Below are 14,410 nucleotides of genomic sequence, written 5' to 3' on the forward strand. Positions count from 1 at the left end.
TTATTCCCTTATAGTTCAGACCTGTCTCATCACTCTCCTGAGCTACAATCATAAACTCTTAATTTATTGGCTGATCCATGGTATTTTCCCCCATCACGTCTTCTGCTTCCTCTTATCCATTGTCCACATTGCAGTCAAAGTTCTCTATGTGAAAGATAAATCTGATCAAACCTTAGTACTTCTAAAATTTTTCATGGATTCTTTTAATTATCTGGACCAATACTTGGATCTCATGGACCAACTTATAATATTATGTTATATATGAACACACAAATTAACTGAGGAACAAACATACCATTTTTAATATATTATTTTGTTGGTAAAAAGTAAAAACTTCCATTCACTGTTGACATCATTTTGTAAAGGAAAGAAATTGTAAAATCAATATATAGGAGAAACAACATCCCATAGTATGGAATATTCCCCAAGAGAGGACACAATAAATGTTCATAAATATGTATGATAACTAGAAGAGAGAAAATTGAAAAAATAAGGAAGGAAAGAAGGAAGAAATGAAGGAAGGGACATAAAGAACAAATTTAATATGTTAGCATATTGAAAAGGATACGTCTGACTACAAAATCAACAAAAAGCAATGTAGATCTTTATTCAAATTTCTTGTTGCTGCAATGTGTTTGTGTGATTGGGGGATGATGTGTTTGTTTGGGAGATTGACATGGAAATGAATTGTATATAGCAGAAGAAAATTCCTCTTTCCTAAAATTACAGGTATCACTGTCAAAAACTTGCTTCTCTCTGGCTTCTCCTCCACTTCCTTTTCCTCTACTCTAAATAAAGCTGCCTTAGGATCACCCATGTGCTTTACTGTATAAATTTAGATTTATTATCTTCCAACTGTTACTGCTTCTCTGATCAGAGAAAAAGAAAGGAGAAAGAAAGAGAGAGATAGAAGGGAGGAAAGGAAGGAAGGAAGGAAGGAAGCCAGGAAGGGAGGGAGAGAGGGAGGGAGGGAAGGAGGAAGAAAAAAAGAATTTTTGAGAAATCCACACTTGTAGAAGTTTGGGTTCAGGTAAAAGAGGGTGAGACCTAAAGAATCTACACATGAGTACTTTTTTTTTTCCATCACAAATTGATAGATATTGTTATGGAGGTGATATTTAAAAGCTCTATTAGAGCGTGTATGTCTAATTGATCTATCTACTGTTCTGACACTGTCAAAAATTTGGGCCAGACATTATCAGGAGCTGCACAGTTCTGGGGTCTGATTCACCAACATGAGCTGTCAGGAATTTAAATGAAAGACGGTCAGGACCAAGGATTTTGATCAGCATCAGGGAGCTCACTACCATTTCTATCTGCTTGGAGAGGATGAAAGTACAACTATGGTACTTCTTTTGAAGCTGCGTTTGCATATCAAAAATAATTTCATCACTTACGCTTATTTGAGGAGACTTCCCTGCAGGGTCAAAGCCCTGACATGGTCAGTAAACCTCTGGAAGGAGATCCAAAATCCTTAGCATCTGCCACCTTTCCCTCTTCAGTCATCTTCACTACAGTCACTCTATTCGACACCACAATCCTCACCACCACTAAATACTGTGCTCTTCATTGTTCCTCAACTTTTGTTTTGTGTTTCCTTTGTTTGAAAATCCCTTTTGTATGCTCACCCAATTGTATGGTTATTTTAGATGTAACACTAACCATACTGTAATTTAATTATATATAATTATTCATAGTCTGTCTCCTCCCTGGAGTGTATGTTCTGCTTCTCTAGATCGTGCTTCACCCTCAGTTGTAACATTAAAGAACCCTTGTCATAGCAGAACATCTCAAAATGGGTTTTACGTTCATTTTATTTGAAGACTTTCTAGTAGATTTAGCCTGGCCCCTCATGTTTATATAATGTTGCTATGAAGTACGGGGCCTAAAGCTGTCTGCTATTCTGCATGGCTAATGATTCCTGGTTAGCTGTTCCCCTAGGGAAGTGTAATAATTAATAATGGTGTCCAGAGAGCCTGATTCCCAGTATATGCATTGACATACACATTTTCCATAATCATGTCTAATCACCCACTTAATTAAACAGAAAAACCTTAAACTTTTATTTCTGCAGAGTCCTACAAAATAAAATATCTCAAGATTAATTCTTTGGTGTTTCACATTGCAACCATCACCTTGCTCCATTTCAGAATCAACCTAATCTATTTGGGTTTTATCATTATGGTAGTCTGAAAAATTGCCACCCAAAAATATCTAAATCAAATCCCTGAAATCTGTTACTTTACCTTATTTGAAAGAAGGGTCTTTGCAGATGTGATTGAGTCAAGAATTTTGAGATGAGGTTAATCTTTTATAATCCAGATAGCCCTAAATCCAACAACAAGTGTCCATATAAGAGAAAGGTTAAGGAAGATTTAAGACAGACAGAAGAGAAGATACAAAGAGGAGGAGATGTGAAAAAAAAGGTGCAAGATTGGAGTGATCAGCTACAAGGAATGCCAACAGCCACCAGAGCCTGAAGAGGCAAGGAATAGACTCTCCCCTAAAGCCTCTGGAGGGAGCATGGACTTGCCAGTAATCTGTGATAATTGATTACAGCAGCCATGGGAAACTTATGCACTACTGAAAGATACAACCTACACCCTACAAACATACATACATTGCCACTGCCACTTTCCTGTTTTGTATTTCATTGTTACATTAATCACATTCTAAAATGCCATATATTTGATTCATTTATCTTGTTCATCTCCTCTCAAGTTAGAATGTTTTAAAGTTGTAGGTAAGCATTTTCCTTACGGAAATTCTTTGGTCAAATAATAGTAAAGCCAAACATACCTAAAGACATACTATACTTCCCACGTAATAAAAATAAAAGGTAATTATTATACTTGGTTTTCTCTGATATAAAAGTGAGGTACCACATACTCATTATTTGCTCCTAATCCTATCAAAATTCCATCTTTAAAATAATATAATTAATGTTAGTGAGGGGAAAAAATGAAATAAACCTCAGATTATTCATTTGGTTAGGGGAATAGATAGCTATATGGGAGATCAGAATCTAAAAGTGGTATTTAGAATCCATAAGGTAGTCAGTTTATCACTGTCAGAATTGATTTTTGCATGTAATGGGAAGAAACATAAGTTCTTGCTGCTTTTAACCCTTCTAAATGAGTCAAAAAAACCCACAAAATATATCAGTGAGTATATTGTGCACAAATAAAGACACTGTGGGTTTGAAGGAACTTTATTGATCAATGATAGAAATATACTCTATTTCTGTAAGCCTTTCAATTAAATAATGTGAAATATTTGTCATGTACAATAAAGACATTTAGAAGAATACTTGGCATACTGAAGTTTTATGCATCTATCTGAGAACGCAAGTGTAGACTGTGAAAAGGCTCTATTTATGCTCATTACTAGAGATATAAAGTAAAACATTTTTTCCATTTAATAAAATAAATTCAATTTATTTGGCATTGGAAATAAAAGAAGGAGAACTTAAGAAATAGCAGCAGGGCTTCCCTAGTGGCACAGTGGTTGAGAGTCCGCCTGCCGATGCAGGGGGCACGGGTTCGTGCCCCAGTCCGGGAAGATCCCACATGCTGCAGAGCGGCTAGGCCCATGAGCCAGGGCCACTGAGCCTGCGCGTCCGGAGCCTGTGCTCCGCAACGGGAGAGGCCACAACGGTGAGAGGCCCGCGTACCGAAAAAAAAAAAAAAAAAAAAAAAAAAAGGAAATGGCAGCAAAGGATATCTATTGGAGGATAATATCAATAGCTAAAATAACTTTGCAGTGTTTATTTTATATTAACATAAACTTATATGAGAGCCAATAAAAACACAAAAGATATTATTCTATAATTTGTTTTTCTGTTTGTTCAAAAATAAGTGCAATGTTCAAGTTCATATTTAAATGATCAATAAAATGTAGATATTTTAAAATAATATCTCTCTACACATACACTCATCTACAGTTAAATATTTGAAACACTACTTTGGAAAATGCCTATGTGTGCAAGCAAAATAATTAAGTCAAGATTTAAATGGTAAATAAATAAAGTATTATAACCAACATGTAGCACAAATAATATACATGAAAAATAATTTGGTACAATATTTTTCCCCAAAGACAAAAGGGTGAAAGAATCTATTTATTTCACTCATTATTAACTCTAGAAACTTTTGAATCTTTATTTAAGCAGGAATAAGTATGAGGTGTAATCGTATACATACACAAACACACACACACACATACACACATACATAAACACACCCCTTTTCAGTTGATATTAAGGCCACTAGAAAAATTTTTGTTATTTTTAATACATTTCTGCCTTTATAGTTTTAAATCTAGAACATTGAATAGAAAATAGTGTAATATCACCTGCTACTTTTAAAGAATGATAAGTGAAAATAGAATTCTTGGTAAACTGCAAATTATCATGTTAAAATCCAGCTTCAGTATTATTTTTTTATTACAAAGGAAATGTAGATTTATATCCCAGGGTTCACTAAAGCCATCAGACAATTTTTAGACTTTCTAATCAAACCTGATATACTGATAAAACATGTCCCTGCACAAAATAAGAGTTAATACTACAACTTCTCCAATTTTAGATATTTGATTTCATGAATATGTATGGTTCATCAAAACTTCAAAATGTACATTTCAAGGCATTTACCTGAAACTACAGGAACTGATAACATAGGAATATACAATAATACTGATCTTTCTTTAGATATTTGAAAGTATTATAACATGGTAACAATTCTGGGAATAAACCACGTAGATCTTATGAATAACAAAATGACATACTGTTAAGAATAGACACTTACACCAAAATTTCATTAATATACTAGACTTTGTTTAGCTGGCTGTGATAAAACATGTAAATGCAATATTTTTATTACCTTTTAATATTTAATTGTAGCCAATGTTACTGATCTAAAAAGTCTTGAGTAATAATTACACAACACAAACGTCTTCAGCTGGGACTTTTCTTCTAGAATATAGATTGACATACCTACCATATATTTCCACTAAATTTCTAAAGTCAAGATAAATGAACCCAACATGTCCCCTATAGCTCCAGTCTGTTCTTCATTCAGTGTTATTCATCCATATTTATGGATCACATACTATTTGCCAGGTATTATTCTAGGAATTTGTGATACAACAGTGAACAAAACAGATGAAAATTCCTGCCTTCTTGGAATTTACATTCTAGAGATCAATGTACTGCCCAAAATATCCAAATGTCAATCATGATTCTGCTATTCTCTCACCCTAACATCTCATCAAAACCAGGTTCTTTCTATGCTACCATTAAAGAATTCTCTCACATTCATCCAGTACTCTGCATTTGATGCTACCCATGTCTAAGCTAGAATAATTTCTCTCCACAGCTATTGCCATCTTTTCTAACTTTTCTTTCTGCCAGCTCCCTTCCTTCCTTTCATTCATTTTCCACCTATCAAGAGAGATTTTTATAAAACTAAACATGTTGCTCACCTGCATAAAATTCTTCAGGGTAATGTGAATTCCATTGCTGTCTGAAGAAGGGGGCAGTAGGTCTTTGCTCCTGTGGAAACAACAAGGGGAAAAAAAATCAGTGGATTAAAAATTTGTACGTTAATATGGAATATCAAAGAGTTGTACATTCAAGACACTCTTGAAGAACTGAAAGCAGGGAAGAATGAGAAATTCCTCAATGAACAGAGAATGATGTGGTAGCTTTCATAACATAGATAAGCACCTAGTTTGGGCACCAACACAGACTAGGAGGAATCAGATGAACTTTAAAAGCCCCAAATGCAAAATTAATCATTATTAAGGTCCATATTTTTTTCCATTCACACTTCCAGATATTTGCTGAGAGAGAGGCGCTTGAGGAAGGTCTGGGAAACAGAGAAAATTCATAAAACCCCATGTATCAGGTGGTGCTTGGATTCCAGGGTACTGATTACGTTTAGTGGTAAACCAAAAGTATCTAAAACTAATTCTGACATCAGAACAATCAGAGCCACACTGGTGGCAATGTAAGAAATTGGGTACTGTCTTGACAAACTCAATCTAATTAAAGGTGTGGCCCAACCCCAGCTGAAATTAATTATTGGAAGAATCTGAAAAACAGTCTCTTACCCTAATGCCACATAGAAGAAATGGCTTACACTTTTAGGTTTGAAGGTATTGCGATAATGTTTTCCTTCTGGAGTCATTGTTTGTTTTGTTTAGTTTGTTTTTAATCACAATGTCCAGAATACAATTGAAAAAAGATATGAAGTATGCAAAAAAGCAGGAAATTGTATGCATAATTTCAAAAACTCTGATAGAACTGGAGCTATAAGTGAACTACTTACTGGTCATAGGAAAACTTTAATACAGTCATACATATGTTTAAGAAAATACATAATACAATGAGTGAAGGGATTGAAAAAGACAAATGGGACTTCTAAGGAGAAAAAATAAATAAATTCTAGCACCAAAATATAAATTCTGAATCATCAAATATTTTTGATTGGCACTTCAGAAGGATACTTAAACATGCAGACAGTGCTAGGAAAGAAACATATTTTTAGATGATTAGTTATCAAGTTGTCATGCTTAAGGGAGAGAAAAAGATGAAGTTAAAATCAAAGTAAATAAAAGTATAAAATTATGGAAGTAAAACTAGAAAACAACGAAATAACAGTCAAACAATGGAGAAAACCGAAAAACAAAAAAGTTGATTTTTAAAAGGTTTAAAAACTACTAAGATCCTAGGAAGACTGGTGAAGTAACAGGAGAAAACAGAAGCTATCAATAAATAAATGTCAGAAACTATCAACATCATGGGCACATTATTACAGATCTTATAGACCATAATAGGATAATGATGGAATATTATAAACAACTTTAGATCAATAGATTTAATAACTTAAATAAAATGGACAAATTCTTATGAAAATAAAATTTGAAAAAAACTTGACCTCAATAAGGAGCCCGTGGGAGGAACAATAAATCAGAAATGGCAGCAGAGTTCTGGTTGCAGTCCTTTTTCAGAGACAGAAGGACTCACGCACAGTGGACCATGCTTGGAAAATGGACAGGTTTCAGGAACCATGTCCCCTTCTCATCACAGTGTTGCCTTGTTAAGTTTTTGCAGATATAAAGTCTAAATGAAAAAGAATGGCTGTCTTTTGCTGTTATGTGACATAATCTGTGCAGAGCACTTGCATTTCTGTGGACATCAAAACTGAGAAACATTCCATCCACAAAAGTTGAGCCAGAAGGTTTGTTTTAATTGCTGAAACTTTATCAAAGCATTCAAAAAAAAAAAAATCTGAGACAAGATCTTAATATCTTTTGTCTTTTTAAGAAGTTAAATATATCATTACAATGAAAAGCCTCCCCAAAAAGAAGGCTGCAAATCCAGATGACTTTAATCCTAAATTTTATCCAACATTTAAGAAAAAAAATAAACCCTTCATAACCTGTTTCATGAGGGCAGAATTACCTTGATATCACAACTTAACAAAGATAATACAAGAAAATATGACAGGACGTCAATAAGATGGAACAACAGGAGGTCCCATGATCATAGCCCCTTCAGCAAAAGCAATTTGGCAGCAATCCACAGACAAAAGTGCTTTTGTGGTGCTTTGGGATACAGCTAGGATATTGTGAAACCCAGGTGGAGCCCATGACCAAGTAGGGTGGTATTGAGGAGGCAGGTCTATGCCAATATGACAGACTCACTGATTATATCCCCCAACAGGCCCAGAAACAGCTCTGTCCTACTGTTGGCTACAAACCCATTTGGCCTTGGTCCTGCCACCAGCTCCATTGGCTGAAGGACCTGTCAAGAGTCATTCCTTCCCCAGGCCCCAAGGTTGCAGATCCACTGATTTTGGTCTCAGCTGTGAACCCTGAAGCAGAGACTTGGTACCAGCACCTCTCAGCTATGATCCAGGACCAATCTTACCCACCCAAGGGATTGAACAGTGACCTGTCAAAGCCTTTCCAGGGACTCAGAGGGAGTCACACCCATCCACATACCAGGTAACAGGCCATCATCTGAGATCCTGAAGCTAACCTTTATCTCAGTACCAGCCCTACTGACCAAGATCCTGAAGGTAGCTTTATTCACTAAAGGACCAAACAAAATCCACGTCCACCTTAGCCCCCAATAACAGGCCAGATAACCATGGACTACACTGCAGACCCTGCAGCAGCCATGTGGCTGGACTCAAAAGCTTATAGCGAAGCTATATTTCTTTTAGAAATATAAAAAGCTTATTTCTTTTAGAAAAAAGAAAGATCACAAATAAACAACCTGATTTGGCATGTAAAGCAATGAGTAAAGGAAGAACAAACTAAGCCCGAAGTTAACAAAATGAAGGAAATAATAAGATTAGGGCAGAAATGAATAAAACAGAAACTAAAATAACAATAGAAAAGATCAACAAAACTGTTTGTTGTTTGAAAATATTAACAAAATTGACAAAACTTTAGCTAGATTAACCAAGAAAAAACACAAATATGTACTTATGTACTTATTGCCATTATTTAAATTATTTCCTGGCTGTTTTTGTTGTTCCTCTCTGTTCCTCTCTTCTTCTGTCTCTTTTTTTGTGATTTGACTGTTTTTAAGTGTTATGTTTAGATTCTTTTATTATTTTCCATACTTTCTTTGTGGTTACCATGAGGTTTGCATATACCCTCCTGTGTACATAACTGTCTCTTGTAAGTTGATAGTAACTTAATTTTGAACATTTTCCAAAGCTTTATATTTTTCTCCCTCCCCACACCATGTATCCCTTAACTAATTATTGTTTTTTTGATTAATTTTACTACCTTCTCTTTTACCCTTTATACTTAACTTTATGTTATTGATCCACTACCTGTATTATTTATTTATGTTTTCCAGTGAGATTATTACTTTCACATGTTTTCTTATTATCAATCAGTGCTTTTTCTTTTTAGCTTAGAGAATTTCCCTTAACATTTCTTGTAAGGCCAGTTTAGTGCTGATGAACTCCTTTACCTTTTGCTTATCTGGAAAAATTTTAATCTCTTCTTCAATTCTGAATGCTAACTTTTCCAGGTAGAGAATCTTGGTTGGCAGTTTTTTCCTTTTAGCACTTTGAATATGTTATGCCGCTCCCTTCTGGCCTGTGAAGTTTCTGCTAAAAACTTTGCTGATGACCCTATGGGGCTTCCCTTGTACATAATTAAGTTGTTTTTGCTATTGCTGCTTTTAAGTTTCTCTTTTTATCCTTAACTTTTACCAACTTAATTTTAATGTGTCTTGCTGTGTTTCTCTTTGGGTTCATCTTATTTGGAACTCGATGGGCTTCCTGGATCTGGATGTTTGATCCTTCTTCAGATTACAGAAGGTTTAAGCCATTATTTCTTAAAATAATTTTTCTGCCCCTTTCTCTCTCTCTTGTCTTTCTGGGACCCCTATAATGCAAATGTTATTCTACCTGATGTTGTCCCAGAGGTCTCTTATGTTTTTCTCACTTCTTTTAATTGTTTTTTTTTTTTCATTTTGCTGCTTCGTCTGCGTGTTTTCTAATTGATTTGTCTTTCAACTTGCTGATTCGTGCTTCTATTTCATCCATTCTGCTGTGAAACCCCCTATTGTGCATTTTTCAGTTCAGTTATAACTTCTGTTTGGTACCTTCTTATATTTTCTCTTTCTTGAAGTTCTCACTGTGCTCATCCATTCCTCTCTCAAGAGCAGTGAGCATTTTTATGACCATAACTTTTGAACTCTTTATCCGGTAGGTCGCTTATCTTTTGTTTCATTATGGTCTTCTTCTGATTTGCCTTGTATTTTGTGTTGAAACATATTCCTCTGTCTCCTCATTTTACCTGTCAGTGTGTGTTTATCCATATGTGTCAGGCAAAATGCCTTGAAGGAGTGGTCTAGTGTAGAAACTGTTCCTTGTGGCCCAGTAGTGCAACCTCCCTTGGCCACCAGAGCCAGGCACTCTATGAGCATCCTTCATGTGGGCTTCACGTGCTCTCAATGGCTTCTGTGTATGTGTGTGGGGGGTTGGGGGTGGGAGATAGGGCTCATGGTGCTCACCCATCCCAGCTATAGTTCAGTCTCTGTGCAAGGTGGGTGAGGCTCGGGGTGCTTGCCTGGCCTAGTTGTGACTCAGCTGCTACACTAGGTGGATGGAGCTTGGGGAGCTATCCTGGCCTGGTTGCAGCTTGGGTGCTACGCAGGGTAGACAAGAAGGCAGAGCACTTGCCCAGCCCTGTTACTCCACCCTCCAGTGCTATCAGGCTAGAGAGAGGGCACCAAAAACGGTACCTGTCAGCCCCATCACCAGCAAGTTAGGATGAGATTGCAAACATGGTGTCCCACCAGCTCTCCTGTCCCCAGAGACAGTCCCTACAGATTTTTGCCTCTCTGGAAACTGCTTTAAAATTAGTAAGTAGGTGTCCTTCACTTATGGTCTACGTGTTTTTCAATTTGTTGCTTTTGCACTGGACCTACTCATGAGCAAGTAGGTTTGCTCATGAGCCCTTTAAGAGCAAGTTTTCTATTCCCTACAGTTCTATGATTCTCCTGATTTTAATCCCTGTTGATTTTCAAAACCAGAGGCTTGGGGAGCTTGTCTCCAATGCCAGCCCCCAGGGTCAGGGCGCCTGATGTGGGGTACAATCCCTTCACTTTTTGAGGGAGAGTTCTGTATTTTGGGGGTTTCTCCCAATTGAGGTGGGGTGCTAGGTGAGGGGTGTCTCTGCCTCTCTTACCCTTCTGTATGTGTCCCTTTTGTCTTTTGTTGCGGAAGCACTGTTTGAGCCCAGATGAGTTTAACTTAATGGTATGCAAGGAAAACAAACAAAAATGTATTCTTTCAGCTGTCCTTTTAATTACAATCTGCATATTCATTCTTTGTTCTTCTCTGCCTACCTATGAAATTTCAGAGAAGAGTCACTTTTCCTGGATACATTAAGATTTTTTTAAAAATTTCTTGTCACTTTCATTCATAACAACAGTATAAATTAAATGATAAAATTTAATTTTTATCAATTTTAAATTTTTATAATTAATTAAAATTATAGTTAATTTATTATAATTTATCATTTATTAATTTTCAGCCAATTTAAAGCTTCTCTCCTATTCATCCCTTTAGTGCTTTCAACACAGAAGTCAGGACTGGGTAGAGTGTTAAGGCTGTCTTTTCACCATACCTTGTTTTTCTACTTCCCACCCACCTCACACTAGGATGCCTAGAGATCCTCAAGCATTGGATTAGGGTCAAAAAGAAGAGGTAAAGTTTATCTGGCATGTATAGAATTGGTACTAGTTCCCTCTGAAGTTGACACATTACCCAGTGCTGATTCTTTCCCTCCGATTTTGTGAACAGGGCTAATGGAAACTAACAAATGGTGGGACAGTACCTCGGGTCTGGCAAAAATGGAAGCTGTTAACCACCCCGAAGCCTGAACAGAAAAATAAATGTTTAACAGAGCCAGAGAAAGAATTATAACTATAGGAAAGAGAACTGTTAACAGGAGTTGTGATCATCAGTAGAGAAATTCAACCACTACTAGATTACTGGCAAGGTTGAGAGGGAACCAGGGGAATCAATACCTTAAAATCACTTGACTGTTACCCTCTGATCTCCTGCCAGCAACTCTAATTAACTGAATCCAATCAGAAGCCAGAGGGCAAAAAACCAGCTAGTGGATTCAACCTCTCAGGGCACACAGGAAGGTGAAGAATCATGAGAAGTTGGTCTGAAAGGGCAAAAGACAAAAATCCAGCATATCTCTTCAGGCCAATGAATCTAGCACAAGATGATGCACTAAGCATAAAAAAAAAAAAAATCCAACAGAAACAAAAAAGTATTAGAACTATTAGGAGAGTTCAGCAAGCTATCTGGATACATAATCTACTTAAAATCAATCTACTTAAAAATAAATTTTTCTTATGAGCAATAGCCAACTAGAAAATATAATAGAAAATAAGGCATCAGTCTCATTATTAACAAAATTATTACATATTTAGGAATCAGTTCAGTCAAAAAATACATACAAACTTTCTGGAGAAAAAATATATGTTCTCTTAAAAGACACAAAAGGGGATTTAAATATGTGAAAATAAATTCTATGCATATACAGAAGCATTTAACTTTCTCTCCAAACCTACAAGTTCAATAATACTCTAATTCAAGTTGAAATATGTCTTTAAAACTCAATAAACTAATTCTAATATTCATATTGAATATAAATGTTCACATATATTGTACATTAGTAAATTTTGATAAAGAACAAAGATATGTGACTTATCCAACCAGTCAGAATACACAAGAAAGAAGCTTAGGTCAAGCATGATATAGTACCAGTGAGGAATAGGTAAATAAATAAATAGAGGATGTATATATGGGTTTCTGATACACAATAAGATGCCACCACAATCAAAAGAATTAATATTGTTAAAATGTCCATACTACCCAAAGCCATTTATAGATTCAATGAAACCCCTATTAAAACTTCATTGAGGGGCTTCCCTGGTGTCGCAGTGGTTGAAAGTCTGCCTGCCGATGCAGGGGACATGGGTTCGTGTTCTGGTCCGGGAAGATCCCACATGCCATGGAGCGGCTGGGCCCATGAGCCATGGCCACTGAGCCTGCACAACCGGAGCCCGCGTACAGAAAAAAAAAAAAAAATCATTGAAATTTTTCACAGAAATAGGAAAAAAAATACTAAAATTTGTATGGAACTGCAACAGACCCCAAATAGTCAAAGCAATCCTGAGAAAGAGGAACAAAGCTGGAGATAGCACACATTCAGATTTCAAGCTATATTATAAAGCTATAGTAATCAAAACAGTATGATACTGGCATTAAAAACAGACACATAGACCAACAGAATAGAATAAAAAACCCAGAAATAAACCCACACATATGCGATCAACTAATATTTGATAAAAGAGCCAAGAAAACCCAATGAGGAAAAGGGAGTCTTTAATAAATGATGTTGGCAAAACTGGATATCCAAATGCAAAATAATGAAATTGGACCCCTATCTTACACCATTTATAAAAATATCTTGAAACAGATTAAAGACTTAACTATAAAACCTGAAACTGTAAAACTCCCAGAGGAAAATATAGGGAAAAAGCTACTTGACATTAGTCATGGCAATGATTATTTGCACATAATAACAAAAGCACAAGCAACAAAAGTAAAAATCAACCAATGGGACTATATCAAATTTAAAAGCTTCTGCACAACAAAAGAAACAACAGAATGAAGAAGCAACTGACAAAATAGAGAAAAATATTTGCACACCATCTATCACTTAAGTGGTTAATATCCAAAATATATAAGGAACTCATACAACTTAATAGCAAAAACCAAATAACCTGATTAGAAAATGGGCAGGGGGTCTGAATAGATATTTCCTAAAGAAGACATGCAAATGGCCAGCAAGAACATAAAAAGGGCAGCCCGTCTGCCCCACGCAGAGGCAGCCATGGGATTCTCGGCCCGGGTTCTCCCGCCCAAACCCTGCCGCGGCCGCCAGCCACCCCCTGAGCCAGAAGGGAAAAGTGAGGCTCCAGGACTGTCTTCTAAATTCAACCGAAAATCGTACTAGCTTCTGCCCTTACGTCTGTGTTCACGCTGCCAACTCTGAGGGTGGCTCTTGATGGAAAGAAATAGATCAAATAAATAAATGAAAGGCTATTTTTAAAGGCAAGTTCGGGGAGAGAGGGGGAAGATGGCGGAAGAGTAAGATGTGGAGATCACCTTCCTCCCCACAGATACATCAGAAATACATCTACACGTGGAACAACTCCTACAGAACACCTACTGAACGCTGGCAGAAGACCTAAGACCTCCCAAAAGGCAAGAAAGTCCCCATGTACCTGGGTAGGGCAAAAGAAAAAAGAATAAACGGAGACAAAAGAATAGGGACGGTACCTGCACCAGTGGGAGGGAGCCGTGAAGGAGGAAAGGTTTCCACACACTAGAAGCCCCTTCTCTGGCGGAGACTGTGGGTGGCAGAGGTGGGGGACCTTCGGAGCTGCAGAGGAGAACGCAGCCACAGGGGTGAGGGGGGCAAAGCAGAGAGATTCCCACACAGAGGATTGGTGCCGACCAGCACTCACCAGCCCGAGAGGTTTGTCTGCTCAACCACCAGGGCGGGCAGGGCTGGGAGCTGAGGCTCGGGCTTCGGTGGATCGCAGGGAGAGGACTGGGGGCGTAAACACAGCCTGAAGGAGTTAGTGCACCACAGCTAGCCGGGAGGGAGTCCGGGAAAAAGTCTGCACCTGCCGAAGAAGCAAGAGACTTTTTCTTCCCTCTTTGTTTCCTAGTGCGAGAGGAGAGGGGATTAAGAGCGCTGCTTAAAGGAGCTCCGGAGACAGGCGCGAGCTGCGGCTAACAGTGCGGACCCCAGAGACGGGCATGAGACACTAAGGCTGCTGCTG

At 37.3% G+C, this 14,410-nt stretch overlaps 1 long non-coding RNA gene across 1 annotated transcript in view; it reads right to left on the reverse strand.

Annotated features, from left to right (window-relative positions):
* Positions 1-932: 932 nt before the first annotated feature.
* LOC149749295 (uncharacterized) overlaps positions 933-14,410 on the reverse strand; it is a 231,304-nt gene continuing 217,826 nt past the window's right edge. Inside the window, exon 3 of the long non-coding RNA XR_016392973.1 lies at positions 933-5,551. This is a non-coding gene — a long non-coding RNA (uncharacterized LOC149749295). The remainder of the gene's footprint in view (positions 5,552-14,410) is intronic.

Source organism: Delphinapterus leucas, chromosome 4, assembly GCF_059928025.1.
Source record: "Delphinapterus leucas isolate spDelLeu-1000000601 "Yukka" chromosome 4, BTC_Dleu_Yukka2, whole genome shotgun sequence".
Taxonomy (NCBI): domain Eukaryota; kingdom Metazoa; phylum Chordata; class Mammalia; order Artiodactyla; family Monodontidae; genus Delphinapterus; species Delphinapterus leucas.